The sequence below is a fragment of the Arachis duranensis genome, chromosome 3, assembly GCF_000817695.3.
Source record: "Arachis duranensis cultivar V14167 chromosome 3, aradu.V14167.gnm2.J7QH, whole genome shotgun sequence".
NCBI lineage: Eukaryota > Viridiplantae > Streptophyta > Magnoliopsida > Fabales > Fabaceae > Arachis > Arachis duranensis.
Genome location: NC_029774.3, coordinates 71,847,848 through 71,866,135, shown reverse-complemented (window position 1 = coordinate 71,866,135; position 18,288 = coordinate 71,847,848).

The following is an 18,288-nucleotide window of genomic DNA, read 5'->3' as shown; positions in this document are numbered from 1 at the left end:
ATCATGTTTTTCAAAGATTTGCAAGTTATCTAACAATCAACTAATATTTGATGTATGAAAACAGATATCATGAGGTCTTTAGAGGGTTGTAATGGGGCTAGGGTCAAGGTAGGATAAATATGGATAAGTAGACTTAGTGAATTAAATCTTTGATTAGCTCAAGTATCCACCTAATCCTATACCATCCTATATACACATGACAAAACATCCTAACTACCCATTCACTTCCTTTTTTCTCATTCACTCATGCATTTTTCTTTCTAATTCAACTACATATGCATCCTTTATTTACATTCTTATTGTCATTCATTTCTTTTCTTTCTCTTTCTCTTTTTTTTTATATACAAAGTATGTACACCAAAATTTTTTTCTTTTATCATAGAAAAGAGATGCATATGCTTTAAGTAATGAATGCATGAGTGACTACTCATTTTTCCAAATATTTCTAATGAATTTCCCATGTAACTTTATCACCAAGGTTTCCCATCAATTTTCTCCCACACTTAGAGTAACACACACTACTTCACCCAAGCTAATCAAAGAGTAATTCAAGGACATCAATAGTATTTCGCTTTAGGGAGAATAACGTGCTTAGAATAAGAACCAAAGGGAATTCGAAGGCTCAAAAAGGGTTACAAAGGTGAATGCAAGGGTTGGCCATATAAGTTAGTGAGTTTAATATCAAAATCAGCCTCAATTATACAAAATGCATCCAAACACCAAATACAGGACATAAAGATTCATGCAAATCTAAGATCACAATAAAAAGGAGTATAATCACACAAGAACAAACTTTACGGTTGAGAATATTCAACCATCTATTAGAGCTCAAATCTCACAAGGTATGTTGTTCTAGCTCTTTTTTTATGTTCAATGAAAAAGGATGCTTCAAGCAAGTTAAAAAAGAATTTTTCAATTCAATCAATGGCACACTGACGAGTGAATTTCTGCTAGTAAAGAATTTCACAATTAAATTCTCGTTGCAAGTATAGTTTCTAAACCAGCAAATAATCCTTTCGTATAAAAGTTTGGTTGTCACTTAAGAAAACCCAATAAAATTTATAACCGAAGTATTGAAACCTCTGGTCGTCTCTCAAGGAATTGCAGGGAAGTGTATTTATTATTGGTTATGAGTTTTCTGGAAAATTTGTAGTTTGGGCAATGGGCACAAGCATATGATTGTAAATTAAAGCAATGAAAATTAAAAGAGATTTTTATTATTCTAAATAAACAAAAAGCCTTGACTAGGGGAATGATTAATTGGAAGTTCTATCCTTGTTGGAATTTTCTCAAGTGTAGTATCAAAAGGTTGTTATTTTTACTTAGTTAACCCTTACTAAATAAAGAAAAGTCAACTGATTGAGCTAACTCTTATTTGCAAATCCTAGTCCTCTCCCTTGGAAAGGTCTAGCGTTAGTAAATACAGAATTAGCCAACAACTTCCAATTTAACTAATCACTTGAGCATTCCAACTCAAGTGTCTCCTTTTAATCAACCCCCAAATCAAGTTGGGAGTCTACTTTGTAATCATGCATACTATCTTTCTTGTTGGGAGTTTGGAATAGAAAAGAGACATGATAATGGAAATAAAATTGAAAGGAATTAAATAAATAATAAAATTGAGAAGAAACAAATTAAATTAGAAGAGAAATCAAATTAAAGGAACATTGAACCTGGAATTGAGAAGAAGCAATCCTAAAATTAAAAGAAATCCTAAATCCTAAATCCTAAGAGAGATGAGAGAGCCTCTCTCTCTAAAAACTACATCTAAAGCTAAAATTGTGAATAATGAATGTTGTGTCAATGTCTTTTTTGAATGGATGCATTCTCCCACTTTATAGCCTCTAATATGTGTTTTCTGGGCTTGGATTTGGGCCGAAAAGGAGTCCAGAAATTGCTGGGGACATTTTCTACAATTTTCTGCACGTGGCGTCCATCACGCGTGTGCGTGGGTCACTCGTGCACATCATTTGGAAGTTTTTCTTGTCATGTGTACGTGTCAGTCACGTGTGCGCATCGCTTGTGCTTTGTGCTAGGCATGCGTTCGCGTCGTCCACGCTTGCGCGTCGCTTGGGTTCTATGCGAGTCACGCGTCTGCGTCGTCCATACATGCGCGTCGCTACCATTTCTGTCAAAACTTCATTTTTGCGTGTTCCTTCCACTTTTGCATGTTTTCTTTCTGTTCTCTAAGCCATTCCTGCCCTATAAAGCCTGAAAATACTCAACACATGGATCATGGCATTGAATGGTAATAAAGGATAATTAAAATTAATAATTCTATGGTCTAGGAAACATATTTTCACATATATTAAGAAATAATGAAGGAATTGTAAAACCATGCAATTTAAATGAATAAGTGAGCAAAGATTTGATAGAAACCACTCAATTGAGCATAAGAAATATCATAAAATAGTGGTTTATCAACCTCCCCACACTTAAACATTAGCATGTCCTCATGCTTAATTCAAGAGAAACTATAAAGGGGTGAAGGTATAATGGTGGAATCTATGCAATGTAATCTATCTAAATGCAAGCTACCTAAATGAATCATGTAATTCTAATTACTATCCACTTATATACACATAGAGCTTACATGTGGTCAAATTGAGTCAAATTTTTCAAGGAATCATATATACACAACAAAGGTTGAACCATATTAAAATATATTCACAATTGAGTTAAGCTAATCAAAAAAGAATTCATAAACTTGCAAGACAAGCAATGATTAAACATGGATATATGGAATTGAGCTATTGAACCCTTACTGGATTTATGTTTACACTCTAATCACTCAGTGTTTGGGGTTAATCACTCTACTCTTCTCTAGTCATGCTTGCTAAAACTTTGTTCTTCATCTAACAAATCAACAAATATTTAATATATACATGCAAACATCATGAGGTCTTGTCAAAGTTGTAATGGGGCTAAGGTAAAGGTGAGGGTGTATATATAAGGCTAAGTGAGCTATAAATTGAATCCTTGATTAGTCTAAGATCTCACCTAACATATACATTATGCTATACAATTTTTAAAATTATGCCTAGCTACCCAATTTTTCCACTTTTGTATCACATACTCATGTACCAACTTATTTTAGAATTTATCACATGTGCATTGATCTTTCACTAAATTTTATATTGGGGTAATTTTGTCCCCTTATTTATTTAATTAATCATAGGGATTTTTTTTTGAAAAAATAAACACAACATATCAATGCACATAGTATTTTAATTATTTTGGTCTCATATAAGCATGCGCCCAAATTTCAAATAATTTACCAATTCAATACCTTCCTATCAACCCAAGTTCCCATGGTTTCCCACACTTAATTGATACACAATCTCTATCTTAAGTTAACCAAAGATCCAATTTGGGATTTTTAATTTTTTTTTCTGCTTAAGGCTAGTGATGTGGTAAAATTCAGAAAAAATGGGGATACAAAGGCTCAAGGTGGCTAATAAGGGTGATTTAAAAGGGTAGGCTATTTGAGATAAGTGAGCAAAAACAAATAATGGCCTCAATCATATGCATGCATGTAAATACATTGAATATTAGACATATAGAATGAAACAAAGTAAAGTCTGCAAGTATAAAGAAGAAGGGAAAAACACATAGGAATGAAAACTATGGTTAAATAATATAACCATGCAATTGAGCTAAAAAAACTCAGGGGTTGTATGTTCTTTGGCTCAAAAAAACATATATTAGTTATTTATATCATGCATGTAGAAATTAAGAGTTTCCATTCAACTCAATGTGAATCTTTGAATGGCTCTTATAAAAATAAGTATTTTCCTTTGAAAAATGTTGTCAATTTACCAACATTTATTACTATATATATATAGTGTGTGGATTGTTGTGATTCTGAAAAACTAAAGTTTCTAGTTTACTCTTTATTCTCAATTAAACCAAATTATCATATGCTAAAAGGGTAAACTTAAACTAAATCATCCATATTTTCTATATCACAACTAATAAGCTAAGAGTGCAAATTAAGATAAATATCTAAGATATATATACAGCCCAAAATGCAAAATGTAATAAGGTAATCAGAAATACAGCAAAAGAAAATGTGCAAGTACTGAAAGACAAATAAGATAAAAATACAAAAAATAAACAAAATAGGATAAAAAGAGTCTGAAAGTAGTTCACCAAAATAAGATTCACCAGAGATGGCGACCTCCCCACACTTAAATATTAGCATCGTCCTCGATGCTCAATAAAGCTGGGTGTGAAGAAGTGTTATCTCCGGAAGGGTGTGCTGTAGGTGTCTCTGTGGTGGCCTGAGGGTCTGCCTACTGTAGCAGAGGCTCTATCTATAGAGGGACTTGTGGATTGACTGGCTGGATCTGTTGAGACTCCTCATGGTGTGGCGTAGTCTGATCGGGTCCAGCCTGCTCAGCCTTGGCTCGTGCCTGCTTGGTGGACGAAATTGTGATCATCAACAATGGCTCCAAAGGCTTGGTGCTTTCATACGTGAATCACACTTTGTCACAACTCCGCGCAACTAACCAGCAACTGTACTGGGTCGTCCAAGTAATACGTTACGTGAGTAAGGGTCGATCCCACAGAGATTGTTGGTATGAAGCAAGCTATGGTCATCTTGTAAATCTCAGTCAGGCGGATAATAATTGATTATGGAATTTTGAAAATCAAATAATAGTAAATAAACAAAAAATAAAGATAAAGTTACTCATGTAATCCAATGGTGGGAATTTTGGATATGTGTATGGAGGTGATGTGTTCCTTCTGAATCTCCGCTTTCCTACTTCTTCCTTCTAATTTTTCATCATTCCTTTCTATGGCAAGCTGTATGTAGGGCATCACTGTTGTTAATGGCTACATCCCATTCTCTCAGTGAAAAGGGTCCAAATGCTCTGTCACAGCACGGCTAATCATCTGTCAGTTCTCAATCAGGTTGGAATAGAATCCAATGATTCTTTTGCGTCTGTCACTAACGCCCAGCCTTCAGAAGTTTGAAGCTCGTCACAGTCATTCAATCCCAGAATCCTACTCAGAATACCACAGACAAGGTTAGACTTTCTGGATTCCCATGAATGCCGCTATCAATTATAGCTTATACCACGAAGATTCTGATCAAGGAATCCAAGAGATATGCGTCCGGTCTAAGGTAGAACGGAAGTGGTTGTCAGTCACGCGCGTTCATAGGTGAGAATGATGATGAGTGTCACGGATCATCACATTCATCAAGTTGAAGTGCAACGAATATCTTAGAACGGGAATAAATCGAATTGGATAGAAAATAGTAGTAATTGCATTAAAACTTGAGGTACAGCAGAGCTCCACACCCTTAATTATGGTGTGTAGAAACTCCACCATTGAAAATACATAAGTGAAAGGTCCAGGCATGGCCGAATGGCCAGCCCCCAGATCTAAGAACTAAACATCCAAAGATCGAATACTACAATCAAAGATATAAAAAAGATTAGTAAAAAGTTCTATTTATACTAAACTAGCTACTAGGGTTTCCAGAGGTAAGTAATTGATGCATAAATTCACTTCCGGGGCCCACTTGGTGTGTGCTTGGGCTGAGCTTGATCTATCCACGAGCTGAGGTTTCTCTTGGAGTTGAACGCCAAGTTGTAACGTGTTTTGGGCGTTCAACTTTGGTTCCTGATGTGTTCCTGGCATTTGACTCCAGAATGCAGCATGAAACTGGCGTTGAGCGCCAGTTTATGTCGTCAAATCTCGAATAAAGTATAGACTATTATATATTTATGGAAAGCTCTAGATGTCTACTTTCCAACGCCATTGAGAACGCACCATTTGAAGTTCTGTAGCTCCAGAAAATCTATTTCGAGTGCAGGGAGGTCAGATTCCAACAATATCAGCAGTCCTTTGTCAGCCTCTTATCAGAGTTTTCCTCAGGTCCCTCAATTTCAGCCAGAAAATACCTGAAATCACAAAAAAATACAAAAACTCATAGTAAAGTCCAGAAATGTGAATTTAGCATAAAAACTAATGAAAACATGCCTAAAAGTAACTAGATCATACTAAAAACTACCTAAAAGCAATGCCAAAAACCATATAAATTATCCGCTCATCACAGCTCCTCCTGGTCATCTGCCTCCTCCTCATATGGCTCTGATGGTGTGTCAGGCTTGGAGGGGATGTCATGGTGGCCCGATCGGATGAATTGTTGTGGTGGTGGCTGGTGGAGTAGGGGCTGAAAGGGCAGCAGAAGGTGTGGCTGCCTCCACGGAGGCAGTGAGAAAGGGTAGTCTGTAGCCCAAAGCCTGGAACTTCCTGCTGTGTAGGATAATCTTCTTGCAGTCGGTGGCAGGTGGCTTTTCATCCGCAAGCTCCTAGGGAACCTCAGCTCGGTGGCCCATCTGAGTAATCAAATAAGGGAAGGGCAGAGTGCCTCTAACATGGGCTTTAGCCATTGAATGCTTAATGAACCGAGGAAGGTACATGTAACATCCCGTCCAGCTAAATACCTTGCTTAAGTCAGGGTATTTCTACTAGAAAGAACATTACGTAACCTTCTCTAGTATTAACTACTTAATTATCGAGCCTTTGTATGGAGTTCGCGTTTCAGTTTTAAGAAAATTCCAGAAAATTTTGTTTTTATTTCATTAAAGTCATAATTCAAACATTTATAAATAATAATAATCACATAAATATTATTGATAATAATTCTTATACAAAAGAAACCAAATGAAACTCAAATATAATATACCAAACCTACCCCTCTATATGAAATAGAATCTCAAGGGACAACAGTGAGGGGACTCTATGAAAAAAATTAAAACCATAAAGGAAACCTACTAATCGCTCGCAGCTTCAAATTGCGTCTTCAAACCTATGTCACTGAAAGGGTGGAAAATTTGGGGGTGAGAACCAAACCACATGTTCTTGTAGAGGTAGAGAATGCCGTGAAAGTAAAGAATAAAACGCAAATAGTTAATTCCATTCAGAAATATTTAAAAGAAAAATTGTTGTCATTTGCAGTGATATTTACTCGCCTTATCAACCTTTTATTTTGAAAACCAATGGCATAACATTCAAAAATCTAAAATCTTATAAAGCATCAGTTATTTATCCAAAATTCTAAACCCATATTTTCCTTTATGAAAATCTTAAAAGTTTTTCTAGACCGTATGAATGACTAATCTGTTCCAAACATAGGTTCATTAAGTCTATGCTGAACCAGCTCAATCTTTCATACTTACTAAACCTCAAATACAATCCAATCACGGCCTCAGGCTCAAGTAATTCAACCAACACCCAATTCACCACAATCCAGTCAATCAGTTACAAACACAAGTAATGAGGTTCAAACACAATCAAGAGCAATTATATCAAGTATAGCAATTAGCAGTTATCAGAATTATTCATTTAGGCAAACCAATTACAATATACACACCCAAACAATGTCACATAGATGCATATGATGAATGTCTAGTCCTAGTGCAGGTAATGAGCTCATCTGTCGGTTTCTACCCGCTCCCGACGTAACCCAGCATTACTAGCCGGATATGGCTTTCCTGTTGGCTATACCCCTGTGTACAGGAAATAACCCCTCTGCCACCACAGGGTCCACTCCACGCAAGAAATAACACATTTGCCCCTGCAGGGATGTATGCCGACACACCTTCTGTATACAGGAAATAACCCCTCTGCCACTACAGAAATGGAACAGGTGGTCACGGTACTTCTGTAGCAGGAAATAACCCCTTTGCCTTACAAAAATAAAATATGGATCTGTACCGTAGGAAAGCGTTCTCAGTGGTCGCACCACTATCTATCTGACTGCCTCAATGCAGTAGATCATCACATAATCATTCTCATTACCATCATTCATTATCATTCTAATTATTCATCATCACTTTCACATTCTTATGCAGTACCACTTTCTTTCTCTGTTCAACCATACTATACAAACTTTACATCTTTCCTTTTTCTTTCATAATTACAATTACGCAAGCGAGACAAGACCCATGCCCTTGCCAACAATCTCGTGTACCAAATAATCTCTTTTTAGAATTATTGAAGCTTTTATCATTAAATAAGCCTTAAATATTGATTTTGATTAAGTCGTTATACTTTTATAAAATTTAGACATAATCTCCTTTAAAAATAGGACTTATCCACCCTTACGGGTTCCTTCTTTCTCAACATTTCGTCAGCCTCTTTCAGCAATTGCCACAACAATATATTCTCAAAAACATTTGATAATAGAAAATCTATATCTTAAATTCCATATCCAAAATAATTACCAACACAACTTGGCAGCCTGATTTTCATTTTGTTTTTAAAATATAATATGAATTCAGAATTACGCAAACTTTATATCCATGCGACCATCTTGGATAAAGCTTTCTATTAAATCAAAAATAATAATTTTTCATTGATTCTAGCTTCGGGAATATAAGAAAAATTGTGACTACTCTGCAGTGTTTTAAATCCAGAAAATATCAACAGCATACAACATTCGAAATTTCATATAAAATCCGAATTGAATCCAACCACCTTCAAAATTAATGTGGTTAAACTTAACTTATCCAAATTTCTTTCTCAATTGGTTACAGGATCATACCATTTTTAATGAAGTAGTTACGTAGCTTGGAAATTAGGTAATTTTTCGCATAATTCTGTTTTACAAATCATTAACAACAACCTCTTCCAAGTCCCATAACACACTTATTAAAACATGGAAAACCCTAAAATGTGAATCATATGTACTAAACATACTCAACTTTCACATCCAATTGGTTTCATATCAATATCATTCTAGAATTAAAAACTATAAAGTCTCAAATTTACTGACTTAGAAAACAAAACCTGACATTTACTACATAATACATCTTACTTTAAAATTCCAAATCTTTAAAACCACAACTTTAACAATTCTAAATTTTTATGAAATTAAAGTATTAGGACCACAGTTTCATTTAAAATTGGTTCCAATTCAAAATTCAAACTGGAGAACTTCCACTAGAGGAAAAAGTTTTGGCTGTGTTAAACGTTCTGCAGAAAAACCAGATTTGACATCCATAATTCAAAAATTCACCATAAATCATAAACTTAATGAAAAAGTCTCAAATTCACCAGTCCTGCTCCCTATATTCCCAAGCTTAATTCGGACTTAGTTCCACGCAATTTTGATAATCACAGAATTAGTTATAGCTTTTCAAAGTTGCTGACTCAGTTTATAAATCATAACTAATTCTCTAGTTAATACGAAACCTTCAAAATTGAGTTTTCACAATTACACTTAATATAATTTACTTAAAACTTAAATTCCTATCATTTCAGTCACTATAGAGTCATTGATTCACTTTCAAAGTTGCCGTTTAATTTCAAGAGAACCTGATTTTTAGCAAACCATTTAGTATTCAAAATCCAACCCTTCAATACCCCTCAAAACCAATTCTAAATCAACCACCAACCAAGCTCATTAACATTACAATATACCAAATAATAGCTCAACAGCAACAAATCCAACATAACCCATTAAAATTCAGTAATTCTCAACAATAAGTCATCAAACTATTCCCAATCTACATAATCAATCAATATCACCAATCAATAATTCCAAATCACAATCTCAACCATTCCAATCACAATTTCAGCCACAATTCAATATTCACATAATCAATCAATACTCACATCTATTAAATCTATTTGCAGTTATTCAATAAACCTTGTAGGCATTCTAAAATTAAAATCGTTTTAAACCCCCTACCTCGATGTCGCAATCGCATAGTTTAATGCAACAATCCCTGCTTAGTCTAAACTGGCAATTGCAGCGGCGATTTCAACACAACCAGGACGGCAGCAGCAGAATCAATTCTGGTTATGCTCGCAGCAATGACAATTTTGGCAATTTCAGCATAACACCATAATACTAAAACAGAGATATTATCTATCATAATTAAAATAAGAATATAATAGAGAAACAAAATACCAAACAGAATAAGAGCAAGAGCGCTACAGGGTTAGGAATAGAGGTTCAATGTCAAAACAAAGAGGATGGTCCAGTCGCTTCTCTCCCCAGGTGACAAGTTCCAGCTGTAACGATTCTAACAAATATAGTGTACTTAGGAACATTAAAGATGGAGACAAGGTCGTTCTAAAGCAACAAAAGATTCATAGACAGTGACTCTTGTAACCAGGGAACAATGAACTCACCCATATGAACAGCAGCAACCAAGGTCTCCGGCGACGGCGGCGGAAGGAGAACGACTCCTCCTCTGCTACGTCACTCTCAATAGCAGCAGTAGCAAACCCTGATGGCAACGGGAATAGGGTGCGACAATGATGAAGGCTCGACGAAGATAGTGAGGCACGATGGTGCAGGTCAGCATCATCTCTTCGCATCTCACTCTCAGCGAATGGCAACGGCAATACACGAACAACGGCAACGGGGCATGGCTCGACGACGGCTCCTTCCTCTCCTCCGTGGGTCACGTTTGCCTCTCCCTTTCTTCTCTACGACAGCAGCTCGGCAGCGGCACCAAGCTCCGTGGCGTTGTTCCTCCCCCTCTCTTTTTCTCCCTCGTCCTCTGTCTCCCTTCCTGTTCTCCGTTTTCCCCTATCTTCCCTCTTTCCCCTTCCTTTCTTTTCCCTTTCTGTTTTCCCCTCGAGCTCCCCTGTTTCCTTTCTCTCCCAATCTGTTTGTGCGTATTTTTTGTGAATTTAGGGTAAAATTAGGTTTTTAATTAGGAATTTAGGGTTAAGGTATAATGTATATGAGTAACATAACAACCTTTACAAAATATTTGAGATATAATATCAATTTAAGATTCAAATATAATACCATAAAAATTAATTTCAAAATGCATAAGATTTTATTTATCAACATATCAATGAGCTCAAACAATTATTTTTAATTTAAATTATAAAATAAGCATACTAATACCATTTTATAAAATACGGTTAAACTCGAAATATCAATTACCTATATTAAATTATATGACCTTTCATTATTTTTCCATCATAACTTTAATTTCAATTTATATAAAATTACTAATTAAAATAAAAATTGTACATAAATATTAATTGACTTAAACTTAAAATATTTATAAAAATCAATTTAATCATTCATAATAAATTAATCTCTAAGAACTCAAATTAATAAAATAAACCATAATTTAATCATAATACAATTTTCTTAAATTAAATTATATAACACTTCCATTACTGAATTCGAATTTGAAATTATATAAAATAACCAATTATAAAAATTTACACAAAAATATTAATTAACTTAACTCCAAATATTAATAAAACTAATTTAATTATTCTTAATTGATTTATAAAATAAGATATCAAATTAATAAAATAAATCGTAATCTTTTAAGAATAAAAATTACTTAAATTAAATTGTAAAATTCTTTCTTATTTTTCAATTACTAAAATTATACAAAATATTCCATTATAATAAGATTACTTAAGAATCTTAATTGGTTTAAAACGAAATTACCTCCAGATCTACTTAATTATTTCTAATAAAATAAGTTTTAAAATTATAATGTTCAAACTTAATAAAATAAAATCATAATTTATTTATAATTATATTTTAAAAATGCGGGATGTTATATTCTATCCAACTTACAAAAATTTTCGCCTTCGAAAATTGATATAAGATGAAGAAAATATTTATATTCACATCCCCTTTTGAATTTTTTAAAGATACTAAGAAAATTATATCACAAACACAAAAGAAAATATATTAGGTGATGCAAAAGTTGATAAAAATAATTTGTTGCAAACGACATTTCAAAATCTAAAAGTAAATAGGCATAATGTTCGTTCAGAACTCTTAGCAAAGCATGATCACTTCCTCTCGTCGTCTCAAAACTCCACAACTCCTTATAACTTCGTATACTGACTAGATTTACTTTCCGTACGCACAAATCGTGTCCCTAAGAACTACCGCATATAAGGAATACGAAACATGAGAAGAGAAAGACAAACGGCACGAAAGGTTTATGTGAGAAATTGAAAGAATACTCAAATTTTCATATATATATATATAAGCAATGAAATGGAGCATAAAGGGAGTTAGTCCGGAGCTTAGGAAGCAATTTTAAATCGAACAGTTTCAATATGAACATCATTAGGGAAGATAGTACAACAATTTTGAACATCTTCAATTTTGAAATAGAGGGAATTAGTTTATCTTTTTCAAAAGAAAATATTTAAATCTAACATTTTCCAAAAGTACTAAACTAAGTATAAATAATATGTTATGCCAATTTAATTTCAGATCAAAACAAATCAGGTGAGGTTTGTAAATTAAAGCTTGTTTGGTGTTAAGGGCAAAATATTTTCTTTAAAAATCTTGAAAGATACTTAAGTACATAATTAGGTATGGATAACCCTAAAATTACAGTAAAGTTGAAAGAAAATCAGCTTCTATTCAAAGAATAAATTCTAAAATGAAATTTTCTATAAATCAATAAAAGATAAGTGATATATCACAATTAAACAAAATTAAACTATATAAAGAAGTTCCAGAGTTTATGTAAGAAAGTCTAGGCTGAATTAAAAACAATCCCATCAAAATTTAAGCAAGGGTTGTAGATAAAGCCAAATAAGAAAAGATTTAATTTGAAATTTTTCTCAAAGAGAATCTGAAACAAGTACTCAAGAAGGAAATTACAAGAAATGGTATGTTACACCGAAATAAATCCAAGTTCAAAGCAAGGAGCATAGAGTTTGTAAGGTAAGGATAAATGTTTCAAAAGATTCAAACAACAGCCAGATACAGAGTCAAGCAAGGACATGCACGAATAATGCAAGGTTAGCAAAAAAGAGATCAGAAACTATAAATTCCAATACAATTAGTAGAGAAAGAGAAAACGCTAAGCACGAATAAAAAGCATACGTCGAAACGGAACTAATCTCTTGAATTTAGTCTCTAACATCCCCAAAACCTCGTGATTCGCATTAACCTATTACTTCTATTTCGTCTATGATAACCCATTAGTATTCCCATATACATAAATCATTAGTATTAAGTTAGCCAAACTTGATACCATGAGGTATGCAACGGTAAACTAACAGCGTTAATCATCAGACAGTCATGCATATAAACTCAAACTCTTGTTACCATAACAAGTCAGAAAGCATGACAGACACCCAGAGTATGCAATGAAGCATAGTTAGTCCATTCCCAAGGCTCTACAGGAAAGACTACTCTGATACCATATTGTAACGTCCCGTCCAGCAAAATACCTTGCTTAAGTCAGTGTATTTCTACTAGAAAGAACATTACGTAACCTTCTCTAGTATTAACTACTTAATTATCGAGCCTTTGTATCAAGTTCGTATTTCAGTTTTAAGAAAATTCCAGAAAATTTTGTTTTTATTTCATTAAAGTCATAATTCAAATATTTACAAATAATAATAATCACATAAATATTATTGATAATAATTCTTATACAAAAGAAACCAAATGAAACTCAAATATAATATACCAAACCTACCCCTCTATATGAAATAGAATCTTAAGGGACAACAGCGAGGGGACTCTATGAAAACAATTAAAACCATAAAGGAAACCTACTAATCGCTCGCAGCTTCAAATTGCGTCTTCAAACCTGTGTCACTGAAAGGGTGGAAAATCTGGGGGTGAGAACCAAACCACATGTTCTCAGTAGAGGTAGAGAATGCCGTGAAAGTAAAGAATAAAACGCAAATAGTTAATTCCATTCAGAAATATTTAAAAGAAAAACTGTTTTCATTTGCAGTGATCTTTACTCGCCTTATCAACCTTTTATTTTGAAAACCAATGGCATAACATTCAAAAATCCAAAATCTTATAAAGCATCAGTTATTTATCCAAAATTCTAAACCCATATTTTCCTTTATGAAAATCTTAAAAGTTTTCCTAGACCGTATGAATGACTAATCTGTTCCAAGCATAGGTTCATTAAGTCTATGCTGAACCAGCTCAATCTTTTATACTTACTAAACCTCAAACACAATCCAATCACGGCCTTAGGCCCAAGGAATTCAACCAACACCCAATTCACCACAATCCAGCCAATCAGTTACAAACACAAGAAATGAGGTTCAAACACAATCAAGAGCAATTATATCAAGTATAGCAATTAGCAATTATCAGAATTATTCATTTAGGCAAACCAACTACAATATACACACCCAAACAATGTCACATAGATGCATATGATGAATGTCTAGTCCTAGTGCATGTAATGAGCTCATCTGTCGGTTTCTACCCGCTCCCGACATAACCCGGCATTACTAGCCGGATATGGGTTTCCTGTTGGCTATACCCCTGTGTACAGGAAATAACCCTCTGCCACCACTGGGTCCACTGCACGCAAGAAATAACACATCTGCCACTGCAGGGATGTATGCGGACACACCTTCTGTATACAGGAAATAACCCCTCTGCCACTACAGAAATGGAACAGGTGGTCACGGTACTTCTGTAGCAGGAAATAACCCCTTTGCCTTACAAAAATAAAATATGGATCTGTACCGTAGGAAAGCGTTCTCAGTGGTCGCACCACTATCTATCTGACTGCCTCAATACAGCAGATCATCACATAATCATTCTCATTACCATCATTCATTATCATTCTAATTATTCATCATCATTTTCACATTCTTATGCAGTACCACTTTCTTTCTCTGTTCAATCATACTATACAAACTTTACATCTTTCCTTTTTCTTTCATAATTGCAAATACGGAAGCGGGACAAGACCCACGCCCTTGCCAACAATCTCGTGTACCAAATAATCTCTTTTTAAAAGAATCATAGATGCTTTTATCATTAAATAAGCCTTAAATATTGATTTTGATTAAGTTCTTATAGTTTTATAAAAATTTGGACATAATCTCCTTTAAAAATAGGACTTATCCACCCTTACGGGTTCCTTCTTTCTCAACATTTTGTCAGCCTCTTTCAGCAATTGCCACAGCAATATATTCTCATAAATAGTTGATAATAGAAAATCTATATCTTAAATTCCATATCCAAAATAATTAGCAACACAACTTGGCAGCCTGATTTTCATTTTGTTTTTAAAATATCAAATGAATTCGGAATTACGCAAACTTTATATCCATGCGACCATCTTGGATGAAGCTTTCTATTAAACCAAAAATAATAATTTTTCGTTGATTCTAGCTTCGGGAATATAAGGAAAATCGTGAATGCTTTGCAGTGTTTTAAATCCAGAAAACAGCAGCATCATACAACATTCAAAATTTCATATAAAATCCGAATTGAATCCAACCACCTTCAAAATTAAGGTGGTTAATCTTAACTTATCCAAATTTCTTTCTCATTTGATTCGAGGGTCATACCATTTTCAATGAAGGAGTTACGTAGCTTGGAAATTAGGTAATTTTCTGCATAATTCTGTTTTACAAATCATTAAACACAACCTGTTCCAAGTCCCATAACACGCTTATTAAAACATAGAAAATCCTAAAATTTGAATCATATGTACTAAACATACTCAACTTTTACCTCCAATTGGTTGCATATAAATATCATTCCAGAATTAAAAATTATAAAGTCTCAAAGTTACTGACTTAGAAAACAAAACCTGACTTTTACTGCATAAATACATCTTACTTTAAAAATCCAAATCTTTAAAACCACAACTCTAACAATTCTAAATTTTTATGAAATTAAAGTATTAGGACCAGAGTTTCATTTAAAATTGATTCCAGTTCAAAATTCAAACTGGAGAAATTCCAATAGAGGAAACAAGTTTCTGTTGTGTTAAACGTTCTGCAGAAAAACCAGATTTGACATCCATAATTCAAAAATTCACCATAAATCATAAACTTAATGAAAAAGTCTCAAATTCACCAGTCCAGCTCCCTATATTCCCAAGCTTAATCCGGACTTGGTTCCACGCAATCCCATTAATCACAGAATTAGTTATAGCTTTTCAAAGTTGCTGACTCAGTTTAGAAATTATGCAGAAAATTAGATTTTAGAATTCAACTTTGAAAAATCATAACTAATTCTCTAGTTAATACGAAACCTTCAAAATTGAGTTTTCACAATTACACTTAATATAATTTACTTAACACTTAAATTCTTATCATTTTAGTCACTATAGAGTCACTGATTCACTTTCAAAGTTGCCGTTTATTTTTAAGAGAACCTGATTTTCAACAAACCATTTAGTATTCAAAATCCAACCCTTCAATACCCCTCAAAACCAATTCCAAATCAACCACCAACCAAGCTCATTAACATTACAATATACCAAATAATAGCTCAACAGCAACAAATTCAACATAACCCATTAAAATTCAGTAATTCTCAATAATAAGTCATCAAACTATTCCCAATCTACATAATCAATCAATATCACCAATCAACAATTCCAAATCACAATCTCAACCATTCTAATCACAATTTCGACCACAATTCAATATTCACATAGTCAATCAATTACTCACAGCTATTAAATATATTTGCAGTTATTCAATAAACCTTGTAGGCATTCTTAAATTAAAATCGTTTTAAACCCCCTACCTCGATGTTGCATTTGCATAGTTTAACGCAACAATCCCTGCTTAGTCTAAACTGGCAACTGTAGCGGCAATTTCAACCTAACCGGGACGGCGGCAACAGCATCAATTCTAGTTACGCTCGTAGCAATGGCAATTTCGGCAATTTCAGCATAACACCATAATACTAAAACAGAGATATTGGCTATCATAATTAAAATAAGAACATAATAGAGAAACAAAATACCAAACAGAACAAGAGCAAGAGCGTTACTGGGTTAGGAATAGAGGTTCAATGTCAAAACGAAGAGGATGGTACAGTCGCTTCTCTCCCCCGGTAACAAGTTCCAGCTGTAACGATTCCAACAAATATAGTGTACTCAGGAACATTAAAGATGGAGACAAGGTCGTTCTAAAGCAACAAAAGATTCATAGACAGTGACTCTGGTAACCAGGGAACAACGAACTCATTCATATGAACAGCAGCAACCAAGGTCTCCGGCGACGGCGGCAGAAGGGGAACGACTCCTCCTTTGCTGCGTCACTCTCAATGGCAGCGGCAGCAAACCCTGATGGCAACGGGAATAGGGTGCGACAATGATGAAGGCTTGACGAAGATAGTGAGGCACGATGGTGCAGGTCAGCATCTTCTCTTCGCGTCTCACCCTCCGCGAATAGCAATGGCGATACACGAACATCGGCAACGGGGCGTGGTTGGACGGCGGCTCCTTCCTCTCCTCTGTGGGTCACATTCGCCTCTCCTTTTCTTCTCTGCGATAGCAGCTCGGCAGTGGCACCAAGCTCCGTGGCATTGTTCCTCCCCCTCTCTTCTTCTCCCTCGTCCTCTATCTCCCTTCCTGTTCTCCGTTTTCCCCTATCTTCCCTCTTTCCCCTTCCTTTCTTTTCCCTTTCTGTTTTCCCCCTCGAGCTCCCCTGTTTCCTTTCTTTCTCATTCTGTTTGTGCGTATGTTTTGTGAATTTAGGGTAAAATTAGGTTTTTAATTAGGAATTTAGGGTTAAGGTATAATGTATATGAGTAATATAACAACCTTTACAAAATATTTGAGATAGAATATCAATTTAAGATTCAAATATAATACCATAAAAATTACTTTCAAAATGCATAAGATTTTATTTATCAACATATCAATGAGCTCAAATAATTATTTTTAATTTAAATTTTAAAATAAGCATACTAATCACATTTTATAAAATACGGTTAAACTCGAAATATCAATTACCTATATTAAATTGTATGACCTTTCATTATTTTTCCATCATAACTTTAATTTCAATTTATATAAAATGACTAATTAAAATAAAAATTGTACATAAATATTTATCGACTTAAACTTAAAATATTTATAAAAATCAATTTAATCATTCATAATGGATTAATCTCTAAGAGCTCAAATTAATAAAATAAACCATAATTTAATCATAATACAATTTTCTTAAATTAAATTACATAAGACTTCCATTACTGGATTCTAATTTGAAATTATATAAAATAACCAATTATAAAAATTTACACAAAAATATAAATTAACTTAACCCCAAATATTAATAAAACTAATTTAATTATTCTTAATTGATTTATAAAATAAGATATCAAATTAATAAAATAAATCGTAACCTTTTAAGAATAAAAGTTACTTAAATTAAATTGTACAATTCTTTCTTATTTTTCAATTACTAAAATTATACAAAATATTCCATTATAATAAGATTACTTAAGAATCTTAATTGGTTTAAAATGAAATTACCTTCAAATCTACTTAATTATTTCTGATAAAATAATTTTTA